Here is an 11,223-nt window from a genome sequence, read left to right as displayed (position 1 = left end):
AAGGTATTTGGTTTTTGGAAGTGTATCTAGCTATCGGGACCCTTAATTCATCTTCAATGCTGTGATGTTCTAAAGCATATCAGTTCTTCGACCGACCCTGTTCCTTAGCACCTTCGAGTATCATACCTTTATAACATTCTGTCATTCGTACCGCTTCACTTCACCCGTTCTCAGAAGTCGTGGTCCTTCTTCCTGTGTTAGTTCCTGAGCCTAGTCGTGCATTTGGAGGCAGCGTACCATGCCTTAGATTCAATCATCCGTCCGGGGCCGACCAACCATTTTCTAATAACCTTAAATAGAGAGCAAAACGGTTGTGCACAGAAAAGCCCTCCCACCAATTCCCACATTTACAAAAGTATGTGATACCTATTCATAGTTTGGAAAACCTTTATTTGCATAATCGTTCAGTACGTAAAATGTGAGAGTGCAATTAATTTTTTTTTTTTTTTTTTTTTAGCCGGACATGGCGACGGTGGAAGCACATACAGTAGGGGGGGTTATTTTGTGGCATAAGAACATGTTAAAAAAGCCTAATTAATTATTTGCACGCAACTAAAAAAGTCTCATTACGTGATGAGGGATCAGGGGCATTTCAGTTCATAAATGGAAACACAGTCAAGCTCATTGTAATCACATTTCCTAGATGTATACCGTGGGTGTGCATCATAAGCGACGTTATGTACCAGTTACAATAAATATCAAAATAAATCGTTCATTGAAATCAACATTTTTACGGGACCCCTTTCAAATGTTCGCCAAGTGAACCCTCCTCCCTTTTTCGTCAAGTGTGCAAAGGTTCGTATATATATCTTAGTACATCAAGTCTCATTAGCTAAGGAACACCACGAGGCGTCCGTTAGTTCCTATTGATACCGGCGCCATTTTGGGCGAGGCCGGTTTAGTCCGGAAGTAGCCTCAGGGGCAAAATGTCTCCGACGATTGGCGGTTGGACCAGAATCCCTTTCGGTAGTTCAAAAACCTGTGCTAACAGAGGGGCTGGTGGTGTGGACCGTCAATCAAAAGGGGGGGGGGGTTAGAATCTTTCTTACCGGGTCACGTTGATGTTCAGCCGGAACTTACTCGAGTTCGTTAGCCCATAATGCTCCTGGGTGGTTCAGACTGAAGCTGGTGCAGACACGAGAGCACCACCATCTTGTGGCTGTGTCGTGGTTATTTCATTAGTGATCAATGCGGCTGTTCCCCACCGGAAGCCTGAAGGGGCCGAGGGCTCTTGGGACTTTGGTAGAATCTTCAAAGTCGAGGGGATGTTTGTCGAAGGTGGGGGCTTGCGCCCAGGTGGGCAAGTGCCCGAGTTGCAATTTCGGACAAAGTTACTCCAGCGGCCTAGACCCGCCTTCCAGAGGGCCCAGACGCCATTTTGAGACCCTGCAGCAGCCGCCCTTCGTTGTGCCTTTCAGGAGCGGAAGAAAACTTCTCGTGGCGACAAAGACAGAACATCATGCTGTTGGAGCAGGACATTTTGGTTCGGGGCGCCAGGGTGCAGCTGTGAAGCCTTCATCTGGGGAGGTGAGGGAGGCTCGTCCGTGCCGCCTCCCTCTCCCGGCGCATCCCACGCCGTCCCTTTGAATCAGGGGTGCACATGATGACCACCCTACACCCCTGACTCCGACTCTTGGGGGACCATTGTATGTCCGGTGCTGCGCAAGTATGCCCGTCGGACATTGTATGTCCTGTGCTACGCAAATATATGTGCGTCGGACATTGTAAGTTCTGTGCTGCGCAGGTATATGGCCGCCGCCCGGCTGGAGGACTTTGGCGCCGGGCCAGGGCAGGGAAGCCTCCTACCTGTGGAGGTGGGAGAGGCTCGTCCGCGTCGCCTCTCCCTCCCTGCCCACCCTGCATCAGTTCGATGGAGGAATTCGTGATGGCCGGACCAGGAGACACGAGGGAGAGGGTCATCCTCATCCGCCCCCTCCCTACTTGTGGCCCGGGGGGGGCGCCACCCCAGGAAGGAGAGTATGGGAAGACCATTTCATGTCGGCCCGTGGAGCCTCCTGTACCTTCTCACCGGCAATTTCTTTTGGTCTACGGTTGGTGGCAGGCCCCGCCCCACACGTGCTGTGGTTCTCCTCTTCCGGATGGGCGGGACCGTTGACCTGTTACATTGTGAGAACTTCCGGAGTGAGCGTAATACGTTTTGTATTGTTCCTATTAGTACAGTTTACTTTAAAGATTGTTTTACTAGTTTTTCTATTTATCGTTGGTTGTGTGTTATCTTTATCGTAATTAAATCCTAAATTATATAACAGATGCTTGGCTTCCTTGAGTCCTTTTGCAGGCCTGTAATTGTTTTTGTTTTTCAGAGGGGGGGGGCAACAGAGAGCAATCAGTCCCAGAACTCCAACATGTCGTTGAAATTGGTCTGACGAAATCTGTGCCATCGAGCATAATCAAACGTGGTGGTTCTATCCGTCCTGTCCGTGTTAGTCTGGTTTGTTTTTGTCTCGCGCCTTTTCCCTTTCTGCCGGCCTGTTATTTCTGTCGACCCTCCGCTCTTACTTATGTTCTGTAGAGTCGGGCATTGGGCTTTCCAGTGTCCGAGACATTTACAGAAAGCACATTGGTTTTGCCTTAAATCCGTTCGTCCTGTGCATAGTGTCGGGGGATTACTTTTGGGTCGTTGTGTCCCGGGGTTGTCCCGCCGGCACATCCCTTTACACCGTTTTCTTTTTGTCTCTACTCCTCGGAACTGTGTCGTCTTTGGCCCTTCCTTTTGCCTACCAGACGTTTGGAGGATTGCCTGTCGCGTTTCTTTAACTACTTTGACTTCGTCTCTTTCTTTTCGTTGCGTAGCCTCTTTGCGCCACATACCGAGACTATCGAGCATAATAGGCGTTGTCTTATTATTACGAAGGGCTATTTCCACCGTTTCTATTTTGTCTAAATCGAAGGATCCTATCAGTGGCCACTGTTTCTCTTGGTTTGCTTTGGTATACTTGTGCCATAGCTTACTATAGGCTATGGTAATTAATCCATACTTTGTGAACATGTCTTTATTAGGGGTGCCTTCCAGCGGGGCTAGATGGTCTACCTCTAATAAACGGTCCGGGCTGAACTAGCTATCCATCAGTGGGGAGAAGACAGGCATGACGGATCACAAATGGGGATAATAGTCAGCACTACCTATCTTATCGCTGCGTGCAAAGACTAGACAGAATATTTCTATTCTACGTTGTTTGCAGGCAGTGAATACCTCATGAACCAATATCGGGCAATCAGTGTTTGGTCAATAAATAAAAAATAAAAAATGGTCAATGGGGAGAATAAGTAGGCCCGCAAAGGTCTGCGTCACCTACCCTTTCACTATCTGCAAAGAGGGGGACCTATTCTTTCCTGTTTGCAGACAGAGAGTCTCCAGAAAACAATCCGTAACAGTTAATCAATGGGGAGGGGCAATTTGTTCAGTGGGGGAGAAAGATAGGTCCGACGGATGCGTACCTATCCTTCACTGCTTGCAAAGAGAGAGCCGGTTGTTTCTCCGTTTGCCGACAGCGAAACTCCAAATAAATTAACAAAGAGTAATACTAGTATTTTCCATCAATCATCAATCATTCCGCAATTCGTCGTGTTTACACGACCTTACCCGGACCGTATGGACAGTTTCCTGTCTTCCGAATCCAGCGCCCGATCGTCCTCTTCTCTTCGTACTCCTCGTGGCACTCCTGATGGTTCCCAGTCAGGACCGTAGATCACTCAAGAGAGGTCCGTTCGGAATCAGTGAAGTTCGGATGATCGGCTGTCAGACGAGGGTCTATCGGACAGGGTACCTTCCGATCGTTGCAGTCGTTCACTCTGTCGTCAGGACCTCTCCCACTGGATCCACGAGTCGCTGATGGGCCCCACGCTTGGGACGCCAATTGTAAAAAGGGGTGCAAAGACAACCAGTGACCAAAGACCCTTTTTGTTGCCCGGCGATGTCGCCTCTATGACCCACCGATATTAATCAATGAAGAAGCAGGCGCTGGAGACTGAAAGGCAGGAAACGAGGTTTTATTCTCTCCGGAGGAGAACACATCAATTCGGACAGCAAGTATCGTCACGAGGTGCTCTAGCCACATCTCTGAGGCCTGGCCTCTTATACTCGGAATTATGATCTTTATTGCACGTAACACATTCTTGCAACACTTTGATATTTGAAAGAACATCCTCGGAATCTCCCCTTCAGGCCCGTTCCCACATACATTTACAGTTGAATTCCCCACCCCGGTCGCAACAGGTGATGATTATCGCGCAGCAGGACATTCCGCCGATTCACGGAATGTGTGAAGTTTGATCGGATCTCGTAGGGTGGGGGCTTTGATCGGCTCGAGGGTCTTTTGATGGGGAGGGGAGGCTTCCTACTGTACGGGGTAATAAACAGTATCCGCAGGGCCAGGTGGTGGCTTGGGAACAAGGAAGACAGACGGGCACACAGAAAAGGGAGGTTTGCATCAAAGGGCCTGAGATTATGAAAGGAATGAAGGGAGGTGTCGCGCGGGGAACAGGATGGGATTCTGAGGCAGATCTGCGCTGAAGAGGGGTTTATGACCCAAGGCATGTGAGAGCGAGGGGGATTGTCAGCGTGCGGGGGATGCCTGTGTGGTTAAGAGAGAGTGAGAGACGCGCTGGCTATCAGCGAGGGTAGGGAGGCCATGGTGCTTAGAATGGCTGCCGCTTACGCGCAAGGCAAGTGAGAGCGGGGGTGACCAGTACATGGGGGCGCTGGCGAGGGTGAAGAACCGGGTTGGGGGTCAGGGACGTGCAGAGAGCGGTTCTGATCAAAAACAGACTCAGGTGGGAGCGTACGGCAAGAAGTGTGGCATCGGAAAAAGGCAAGATGGCGCAGATGATGTTCACTAAATCGTAACAATTTTCCACATTGTCTTTAACCTAATCATCAATTAGGGTAGTTTGGACAGGTACAGGGTGCCCACTATAACTAGTGGACTGCATATACCAGGCCAACTTCTCACATGCCCCATCTCTGGAATATTAAGTCAAGAATCAATCAGTTGATTGAGTTCCCACTCGTGACATGTCTGACTGGTTCTGCTCAAGGTGTATGCTAGATTGTTCTTGACTCCCGGAAGCTGTTCAGCCTTGACGGAGATGTGGTCTAGTAAGCCCATATCCAGATCTTCTGAGCTTTTAAGGATAAAATCTGAGACCTCGTCCCCCCGCTTGTTGAGTTTATGCATGCAGGTGGTGTTGTGTGTTCATATGAGGACGGAGGATGCTTGTATCCTTGGAAGAAACAATGGAATAACTAGGTAAATTGTCCTCAATTCTAGAAAGTTGATGTGCATCTTGGAGAGTGACACACTCTATTTTCCGCTGACTTGGAGGTCCTGAAGGTGAGCACTCCAGCCTTCTAGTGAGGCATCCATAATGAAGTTGATAATGAAGTTGGGAAGTGGAAAGGAATGTCAGACCTGAAGAGAGATTGTTGGTGGACTGCCACCAAGGAAGTGCTTTTTTCATGACTTGAGTGATCCGAATATGATCGTCGAATGATTCAGTCACTTGAGGCCATTGCCTGTCTAACTGTTCTTTGAAAGATCTCATTCTGAGACGTGTGTGAGGCACATTGAGAATGGCTAAAAATATCATACTGAGAACGGTTTTGAGGAGACGAACAGAAGCTAACTATTTTTTGGATAGTTTGTGAGCCAGTGACCTTGTGCTGTTTTGCCTTTCTGCGAACAAGAAAGCCTTGTTTTGAAGGGTGTCCAAAGTTGCTCTGAGAAAAGTTATCCATTGAGTGGGCGTGGGAACGGATTTCTGGGTAAAATATTGAGAGTCCCAGAGAGTAAAACACTGGTAGGCAGAGAGATAAGGCTTCTGACGTTCTGGTTAAGAGATGGAGCTTTCACCAACCAGTCGCCGAGATACCGAAAGATTTGCAGACTCCGTAATCATAGATGTGCTGCCACAGGAGCAGGACATTTGGTAAAAACGCAAGGAGCTAAGCGAAGACCAAAGTGGAGGACTTTGAACTGGTAGTGAGAGTCTGCCACAGTAAAGTGGAGGAATCTTCGGTGTTTGGGATGGATAGGAAGATGAAAACAAGCATTCTGTAAATCGAGGCTGGCCATAAAATCTGAATGGTTGAGCAGTTGCAATATCTCCTGGAGAGTTACCATGGGGAAGGACTTTTTCTGCAGGTATTTCTTGTGCTTTCTGAGATCCAGAATGGGACGCTATTCTCCTGACTTTTGCTTTACAAGAAAAAAGCGGAAGTAGAAACCCCTTCCCCTTTGAGAGTGCGGAACTCTCACTTTGGCACCTTTTTGTAGCATGATCAATGAGCAACTGAAGATGGGATGGAAGTGATTTTTGTAGTGGATGAGGAGGTGGAACTGTGACAAACTCCAAGGTATGGCCATACCTTAATATACTGGTAGTGCTATCAATTGGCAATTGATGGCATCCCTTAGGGCACACTGATATCGGCACCCTCTCCCCCAGCGCCTTGAAACCCTCTGGGTGAGTAGCGCGTCTTACAAATGTATTGATTGATTGATTGATTGATTAATTGTGCTTCGTATGTTAATACCCCAATATCAGTGTGCCCCAAGGAATGCCATCAATTGCCAATTGATAGCACTACTAGTTCATTCAATGTACTCGTCTCTAGGGTAGAAGACAATACCTGAGGAGCACCTGCTTAAACCAAGCAACTTTCTAAAATCTATTCTAAAACAAGCTGTGCACTCGTCGACCAACTTCAGAAAGTATTCATACCTTAATATATCCAGGACCCATTTGTCTGTGGTAATTCTTCGCCATTGATCATAACAGATGCATGCTCATTTTTAAGGTAGAATAGAGGGAACCCTAAAAGTAGCTATGGGATTGTCACTGTTTTTTTTTACATCGTCCCTGGATTGTATGGACTGCTTATGCCTAGGTTGGCTGGAATGTGCAACTTGTCGTTGCGCATGATAAACCTGATGCTGCTGGTAGGAGGGACAAAATGACTGGTAAGACTGACGCTGGTATCTTTAGTAGCCTCCACGAAAGGAATAGGCTCCACGTCCACAAGCTCCATGAAAGGAAACTTTTCTATACTGGAACGTTCCCGAGGATTAGGGGCCAGATGTAGGTAAATCACATTTACCGATTTTGAAATACCGAATTTTACCGATTCGGTATTTCAAAATCGGTAAATGTGATGTAGGTACCAACATCTGGATTAGTTACCGATTCCTTAAGAATTCGGTATTTACCGATTCGGTAAATACCGAATCGGTATTTGCTATTGAATCCTATGGTCCTTGAAGCCCATAGGATTCAATTCAAATACCGATTCGGTATTTACCAAATCGGTAAATACCGAATTTGTCAAGGGTGCAGGGGGTGTCACTTTGACACCCTCTAGCACCCCCAAAACGGGCATGTGTGCAATGTGGCACACAGACATGCCCTAAGGGCACGTCTGTCTGTCACATGGCACATGTGTACATGCACAGATGTGCATGTACACAGGAATCAGTATTTTACCATGGATTTGTATTCCATGGTAAAATACCGATTCTGAAAGCCATGTGCCAATGGAATATTGGCTACCCACATTGCATTTTCGGTAATTTTACCGAATCGGTAAATATTACCGAATCGGTAAATTTACCGATTCAGTAATAATAACGATTCGGTAAAATTACCGAATATATGCCCCTACATCTCCATAGCCCTTTACGGATTTGAAACGGCCGAAAATCGGTATTTTCGGCCGATTCCGATCGGTAAAGGGCTACCTACATCTGGCCCTATGTCGTCTCGGTGTCCGTTTTTAATGACCTGTAAGACTGTATCTATATGCCCTAAAACGCATCACTATCCAAAGGCATGTCCAGAGTTTTGTTTTGCACTTCAAAGCGGAATGTAGTGGCCTTCAGCCAACCCTGACGTCTAAGGATGGCCACACCAGCAAGCTGACGAAAGGCAAGGGAAGCTACATCTATAGATGCATCGATGATCTCGGAAGCAGATCTTTCTCCCTCTAATAATATCTTCCTTGCCTCCAACTTCTTAGCTTCTGCTGGCCAAATCTTCCCAATATCGCTAGAGCATTGGCTGCGCACACAGTAGTTCCTGAAGTGGTAGTAAACCTTTTAACTATAATATTCAGGCGCATACCTTCTTCATCTGGTGGTGTAGTGGTAAGAGGCAAAGGATTTTTGTATTTTCACCGCACATTTTGAGTGACCACTGAGTCTGGCTTGGTATGTCCTACCAGACAAGCTGGCGCGTCATCAGTGGTCTTGTATTTTTTTGCCTATCCTTGGCAGAACTGCAATTGCAGTCGCTGGTGTTCTCATCACCTTAACTCCTTCCGCCCAAATATGATCAATTATTGGGATTACCCTTATTGTCTTTCGTGATAGATCTTTAACATCCTAAAGAAAGCAGTCTGACTGCTTGACTGTCATCTGCAGTTGAAACTGAGTAGCAGCTCTTTCAATTAAAGCATGAAAACTGCCTATGTCTTCCGGTGGAGAGTCCGCTGATTGAGGAGTTGGAGAAGCAGGTGTGGAAATTATATATTCTTCCCACTCTTTGCCCGCCGGTCAATTGCTCTGAATTTCTCCTTCCTCCATGTCTTTATCAGAGGATACATCCTGTTGTGGAGGCAAAACGATGTCAGTTCTTGGCATCATTCTAGGTGTGGGAGGAGTCATGAGCGGTGGGGATGCCGGTGGAAGTGGCGGTGGTAGTGCACCTGCAGGTGAAGGGAAATGAGTGCGATAATCTTGCAACACGGCTTGTAAATCCTGCACCAATACCACAGGAAGGTGAACCATGGGTGACTGAGCACGTTCCACATACCCTGGAAAGATTAAGAGTTACCAATATAATACCACTTTCATACACAATGATTACATTCATAAATTGCAACATGAAATTAGTTGTATACTGCATTGTGTGTGTTGTAAACAAATATATGTTGGTAGCACGGTTCGTCCGGTCAAAGAGAGGTAATAAGAGCACATTAGCGCCATTCGGAATTCTAATAGGGATTATCCTTTAGCTATACATTTCAATGAAAACCATGGTACAGCAGATTTACCTTTGTTAAGATTCCACGGTATTTCCACTGCATGTATTCACCCCAGGGGAGGTGATAAAGTGAAATTACTGAGGCAGTTGGAAGCTAAATTGATCCTTAAACTTAGAGCTGTAGAGTTTGGCTTAAATGTGGATAAGGAATTACATGTATTTTGGGGGAATTGATTGTACCAGGCTAGGCAGGATATTTTCTTGTGTTATCATGTTCCCTTTTGTATAATGATTGTGTTATTTATGGTTTGAGACAAAACAAACATTCTGTGAAAAAGATTTGTTTACAATATGTTAAACCATTAGTGTTTGATGTATCTGCCCTCTGATGCTATAATCATTATGTTACATGTTGAAAGTATATTATGGTCTGATAACAATTTTGCTCATCTGTACGGATCCTAAAGTCCCGAATTTCAGGTAAAAACACACATATATGATGGGCAAATACTTCTTCTTTATTATGTCCTCCATTTTACTCTCCATATATACACAGATATTGCTTTTCAGTAGTTTTTTATTTACTTCTCTTTTTTTATTTTTCACTCATCCGGCACCTTAATATTGGTTTACTCATATAGTTTACCCTGTCTCTAGCGTAACATTATGTCTTGTTGCATGTATTTTTTGTTTATATGTTTGTCTTCCCAGGGGTCCGCATTGTAGCTTGGTTACCAACAGGATTGGATTCCCCGTCCCTTTCCCGTCTTCATTAGTGTCCCACTGTTTTCGCTGAGCCTTTGATATTAGGGAAACATTTGAGGATATATGTCCTTGCTGACTTACATAGTTTAGGTTTTTTTCTTTGTATTTGTTCTTGTATACGACCCAATAAGCGGTGTCTCTTTCTGTTTGTGATTTTCCTCCTCTATATTCTTTATTCCTATTTTGTCTTTACTTTATCATTTTTTTGTCTTCCGTTATCTTTTTGATCACTTTGATTTACGTACAGTTGTTGATCGACCTTGGTTAACCTCATGCGCGCTATATGAATTCTGCACGTATGCTGAGATTTTAAAAAACCCATGTTACATGACGAGCTGGGCTCGTCATCAGCGTGCAAGGAGGCTACACCATGACGAGCCCAGCTCGTCATGAGCGTGGAAGGGGTTAAGATACCTTGCAGGGGTTGTATACTGACGAGTTGAGGAACAGCCTTTCTTCTATTTCAGACTTTATTATATGGCACGGGTATTGTCGCTCCCTCTGCATTTTTTCTTTTTGTTTGTGGAGGTATCGTGATCATGTGATCTTGCCTGTTTCTATTCACATGACTCCCCAAGGGTCTAGGGCTCTGTTTATAAGGAACTATGCAAGACGGCCCATGGATCTTCTATGAGAGAGAATTTTTGATTCTACGGCTGGTAAGTGTCCATAATTGAAAGTACTTTGGGTTGTTTTTGACGTTGTAGTGATTCGGGCATTGGCTTCACGCTGCTGATATATGCTCGCTTAGGTATGGTTATCGCCGTGCTAATGACGGTGTGCCTACTGTACCATAGATTGACGTGTTACTCATTTTTGTGCCATCCCTCCCGCCTTCGATAGAGTTTTCATGCATGTGCTTAGTTGATTATGTAGAATGTGAATTTCAGAGGTATACACTTCTATGACAGTGATGTTACTGTAAGCCATTCATGATATTTTATTTCCTAATTTTCTTTCTTTTTTCCCCCTCCCCTTCTCTTTGTCCTTCTCCTTCTCCTTCTTTCTCTTCATTTCAGACTTGGAATACAACACTTTATTGTAGAGTTGTGTGTGAACTTCTACTGGAATTGTTCAGGTGAGAAATATTGCTTCAGGGCTCAGAGGATGAAGATTTTAAACTCCCCACTTGCCTTGGATATACTATGTTTATATCAATTAACCCCTAAAGGTAGTTTCTTTTAGAAGTATTTGTTTGCTTTTGAGTATCTGTTTTGCTTTTAGGGATGCGGGCTCACAGTGATTCGTGATATTGTGATTCCTTATACTATCTAGGTTGCTTTTGACTTTTTCTTTGTTTTGATTGACACTGTATATATCTTTCAAACGCTTCTTTTTTCTTTTTCGGCTCGGTTGATCTTTTTTGGCACTACTTTTGAGGTGTTTCTTGTTCTTTGTTTTTCTGGTTTTGCATAGGCTATGTGGCACACTTGGGTGTGATATACTATTTTCATTGTG

The sequence above is a fragment of the Lissotriton vulgaris genome, chromosome 1_1 (assembly GCF_964263255.1).
Source record: "Lissotriton vulgaris chromosome 1_1, aLisVul1.2, whole genome shotgun sequence".
NCBI lineage: Eukaryota > Metazoa > Chordata > Amphibia > Caudata > Salamandridae > Lissotriton > Lissotriton vulgaris.
The sequence above is the reverse complement of the archived record's forward strand: the minus strand, read 5'-3'. Positions refer to the sequence as shown.